Genomic DNA, 5,396 nt, shown 5'->3' on the forward strand with positions numbered 1-5,396 from the left:
TGGGTGCAAAGGGTGGCGGAGACTGCAGGCAAATGATGTTACCTCCCTATCCCCCCTACCCCTTCATTTCCTCCTACCCTGCAGCCTTTGCAGTGGCAGGGAAAATCCTGCACTGACTCTGCCTGGCCACAGGAGGCATGCAGTGTAGTGCCACACCACTGTATTTGGAGTGGTGGGAGGGTCAAAGGAGGTAGACAGAATGGTGTTCCCCGCAGTCTACTGTGGTTGCATACCCTTTCTGCCACTTCATCCCCCCCGACCCCTGGTGCTCAGTGAACTCTCTCTGTCACTGCTTCTGAAAGCCACTCTGCTCACCCTGTTTTTGCTTGCATGCAATAGTGAATCCACTCCTGGGAGTCCCACATAGCTGCTCTTAAGCTTTGCATAGACAGAGGTCTTGAGTGTGCTTGTGGGGGTGACGGAGATACCCCTGAAATGGTTTCACCTGTACATTTCTAGGCTTGGTGGGTATAAGCAGGAGCAGGTGAGTGGAAGTCTTGACAGGGACATGCCCATGTATATCTGACAGCCTTCATTCTGGCCTCCTTTTATTTTCATAACACCAAACGTAACACTCTATTTAAAAACATTAACCAATTTTTTATATATGAAATATTTATTCAAGTAAAATTCCATGCATTTACATTTTGAATCTGAAACTGGATGGGGCTGTGATGGGTTGGAGAATGCCTATCTGGGAGATCAGATTTTTTGGGTGATATCTTTTACTGGAATAACTGCATGGTTGGGATAGACTTAGAAGACATGTCCGCACATGCAGGCATGTGCACTTGCAGCAGCTTGAATAGGAGCAGCACAAATTTGAGCCAGGGATTTTTGCCTCAGCTCATGTGCCTGGACATGCACTTTGGTGCGGGGCAACTTGTGCCACTTGGGGCAAAATAACCCCGCCCGTCTCCTCCCAGATCTGCAGCCAGGGGGGGCCGCAGCAGTATAAAAACCTGCACTGTGCTGGCCCCAGCAGTGTAAAAAGCTGCCCTGGCAAGCAGTTCAGGGCTACCTGCCCTCAGGAGCTTCTGGGCCCCAGCCAATTGGTATCTGGGGATACTACCCCTTGTGCCAGCTGGACTGCTGAAGCAGCCCTGACTGAGAGTTCCCTCCCTACACCCTCTACCTGCTGCAGCAGTCTGGCAGTGGGGGCTGCTGCCTGGCTATGACCTGCTGCCACCTGTGACAGTATGTGGCCCCGAGGCTGCGTGCCTACCAGACCTGGATGGGGACTGCACAGCTGCAGCAGAGGCATCTGCACCTCTAGGCCAGCTGCCAGTGGGCTGTGGCTGAACAAATTCTAAATATCTATATGTTTTGATGTTTGCTTTTCATTTTTTTATAATAGAACAATTAGAACTCCCCCTAATCCCTTCATTAACTAGGATGTGGGGACAGCTGCCCCTGCAGTGACAACTCCTGCAGGCAGGTTTCATCCTGTTTGGCAGCTGGGCACGATGGGTGTATGATGGGGAGGATGTGGGTTTTGCAGGAGGAGGTGGGAAGAGGTGTGGGGGGATGTGGGTAGGTGTGGAGGGATGTGGGGGGTGTGGGGTGTATGGGTAGGTGTGGGGAGATTTTGGGGGGACTGCGTGGGGGACTGCTCAGGAGGGGTGGGTCCCCTGCCCCCACAGGGCACAGCCCCCCCCAGCACATGGACTGCCCCCCCCTGCATGGCCCCAACCCACCCCTGCTTTTTTCCCTCCATGGTTTGTTTTTTTTTTTGGTACCTGGATATCCAGGTATCAAGTTTTGAGCCTGTGCTGCAAACGTGCAGCACAGGGAACATTTTTTTGTTTGTAGTGTGCTTCTTGCAGCATCTCAAACTGGTTTGGGATGCTGCAAGAGGCACATGCACACTCGGCTGGACATGCCCAGAATGTTTCCAAGTGTAGTGCATTCTTCAGTTCTGAAGAAAGGAGCAGGCATAGCAATGATTAAAACATGTTTGGGGGATCAGCTCTACTAAAAGCCACCATTGGTTTTCATTGGTGAATGTAATATCCATCAGATTTCATAAAAATAAAGCAGGACCATGCCTGACTATATCATCCTAGCCAAAGCTTTGTCTAGCCAGGCCTTAAAAATCCTCCAAGGATTCTGGTGCCATTCTGATAGCTTGTCCCAGTGCTTTATTACCCTGCTAGTGAGGAAGTTTATCCTAATATCTAACCTAAACTTCCCTGGCTGCAACTTGAGACCCTTGCTCCTTGTTCTGTCATCTACCACCACTGAGAATAGTCTAGCTTCATCCTCTTCTGAACCCTGCTTCAGGTAGTTGAAGGCTGATATTAAATCTGTCACAACCCAAAAGGTGTGATTTTTATTTGTGCTTGCTTCGGCACTGCTAAATTGTCCCTGCTAAATTGCAGCTTCCTTGCACGGTGGAGTTTTCTGCTGCAGAGGAGAACCCCGGTGCAAGGGAGAATTTCCCGCCAATTTGGAGCTTGCTTTGCAGGGTGCATTTCTTTGCTGCAGAGAGGAGATGCTCGTTGCAAAGAGTTCCCGCCATTGGTATGCTAATTCGAGTCCCATTATTGGCCAGTTCTAAATTATTCACACGTGGCAGCTAGTGATTGGCTTGCTAGCCGTATAAGAGGCTTGAGTGGTTTCCGCCCAAGTTGGAGGACTCCACGCTGTGTGAAGATCTCTAAGCGCTGCGGAGCCTCACGGACCCAGTGCATTTGAAGCAGGCAACAGAGATCTGATCAATCTCTAGCCTCTCCCCGTCGCCGATAGAATTCCTAGACGTACCCCTCCCGCGCGCTACGAACCGAACCCACGGAGCCTAGCAAACTTCGTGTGGATGAGTGAACGAAAGAACCCACGGAGCTTGACAAACTTCGTGTGAGCCCTTACGATCGGCCTCAGAGCTCTTCTACCCGGGTTCGAGTCCTGCAGGTTTATTTTCTCCTTGCCAGAACCCTATGCGACGTACCCTCGTGTTCTGCAGGTTCGAGTTTTTGTTTTCTTTTCTCTTTCTGTAACTGCAACTTAATCAAGCTTTCCAGCCTACACCACTGCCATCTCGGTGTAAGTAAACAATCTTTTAAACTACCGATACGCGTCCGTGCCTAATTCCAGAGCGAAGGCCTTCCCTCTCCGCCCCCGCGTGCCTGGGCTGCTGGCCACAGCCCGCGTGCAGCGCAAAAAAGGGCTCGGGGCGCACCCGGCCCACACAAAATCCACCCTCAGTCTTCTCTAGACTAAATAAGCTCAGTCTATCCCCTCAGCCTCTCCTCATAAATCCTGCTCCCCAGCCCTCTAACTATTTCAATTGCCTTCTGCTGGACTTGCTACAGTTTGTCCATATCCTTTCTTTAGTGATGAATGAATATGAAATTAATATGTCTCTGTTTCTTTCATTTTAAACATGAGCTTAATTTGGGAGCACAACTTGTAACTGTTAAAGTTGAGCCATTAGTGAAATAAAAAAATCAAAAGAAAATTACAGGTATGCATTTTAAGAAGAGATCTTTTAAATTCTTTCTAACCCTCCCCCCACAAACTATTGAATGTGGTAATTAACCAGAAAGTGTAATTTGTTCCCTCTGACTAAATCGTGTATATTTGCAAATGAGTCATATTATTTTTATACCTAACTAAAGGATTTAAGCCCTGCAAATCTCAGTGTAGCCTTAATTAAATGGCTGCTATTGACACCTCCTTCATTCTGGCTGTATACTCACTACAGTGAAAATGAAATACTTCTTTTCTTTACCGTAACACTGCAATTTTGCCTGCTGAGATCCCCTATACACATCTAAAGATATTGTTGCAAGTGAGCATGATTTCAGCTGATTAGTATATCCCATCTGGGGAAGCTACCTGGAACAATGACTTGATTACTGAGGATAACTTCTTAGCCTGCCCTCAGGCTAGTCCTGCCACTAGACAACATGAAGGAGACACTGATTTTGGGTAGAAATTCAGATTGACTTCAAATTACAGCTCCTTTCTTAGCCAATCCATCTGCTGCATTCTCATTGACATCTACATATAGGTAATCTTCCTCCATCTTTCTCCAGTAATTAACCAGTTCACCTTTTTTATTTAATTTATTAATGGCCTTGATAATTTCAAAGTGATTCAGTGAAATATGAGCCCCAGTGTGTCTTCAGCCTGAAAGAAAGAAGGAACTTAGTTGGAATCCCCATCTTTCTAGACATCTTCAGTCTGTAATGATCATTTAGGGAAGTTTTGACCACCCAAGCTGACTCCAACAAATATCTGCTATTTCAGCTAACTGGCTGGCCATGGCCCCAAATTTAGGAATTGACCCTTCACTTAGGCAGAAGTCCTGGGCCTCCAACACTTAATTATACATTTGCAAAGGACAGTTTTGTATATCCAGGAAGTTGAAGGGGAGAGAGGACTTTTGCACCCAGCATGAGCGGCTCAAGGCCAGGGCTAATGGGGCTCCACTGCCCCAAACATGGGGCACCAGGTAGGGTCACAAGGCAGCCCAGCTGTGGGCTCTGGGTGGCTGCAACGGGTGCACATGCAGCAAGGATTGCAGCCTGGCGTGTGGATGACTGGCTGCTCAGCACAGAAGGCAAGTACCAGTTGATTCTGTGAAAGGGAAAGAGGGGGGCAGATTGAGACCCTGCGGTGATGGAGGGAGTGGGGCACAGGCAGGGCCTGGGGCTGGGGTGAATGGGGCCCAGGCCAGGCTGGGTGCTGGGATGATTGGAGCCCAGGCAGCTCATCCAAGGGTGCAGTGGAGCGGGGAGGGGCTCCGGCTGCTGTGCGCACCCCAGGGGAGGCCCGGGGGACATGCGCCCCCAGATCTGTACATGGGGTAGAGGTGGCTGCTGCTGCACACTGCACCCAGCTGCAGCTGGCTTGGGAGCAGCGCAACACCACATGCCTGGCACTGCTGAGCTGTGCTGCGCCCCCTGCCCGCCTGGCTGCGGGACACAAGTAGTGTCATGTGGGTCCAGAGGCAGTGGCAGATGCAGTTGCAGCTGGGCACAAAGCACAGACCACAGCAGCAGCCATCTATGCCCCATGCACAGATTGGGGGGGCATGTGCCCCCTGGGCCTCCACTGGGGTGCTCACAGCGGTGGGAGCCCCCCAGGCCCCTGGACAAGCTGGGCTCCAAATGGCCCAGCCAGGCCTCATTCACCCCTGCCTCTGCCTGTGTCCTCACTGTGGGGGCATTGATCTGCCCCCTCTCCCACGTCTCTTCCTCCCCCACCCCTTCCCCTACAGACTTATCTGCCTGGTGGGGGGTGGGAGGGCACAGCATGCATGCGCTCAGCCCCCCCAAATAATTTTTTCTTCCTCCGCATATGGCACCCAGCCAGGACTTTTTGTGCTTCTTAGTGAATGTTAGTGCACACAGAGCACTTTCCTAACACCGTCAGCTGGACTGTTCCAACTC

Source organism: Alligator sinensis, unplaced genomic scaffold (genome assembly GCF_000455745.1).
Source record: "Alligator sinensis unplaced genomic scaffold, ASM45574v1 scaffold1066_1, whole genome shotgun sequence".
Classification (NCBI taxonomy): Eukaryota; Metazoa; Chordata; order Crocodylia; family Alligatoridae; genus Alligator; species Alligator sinensis.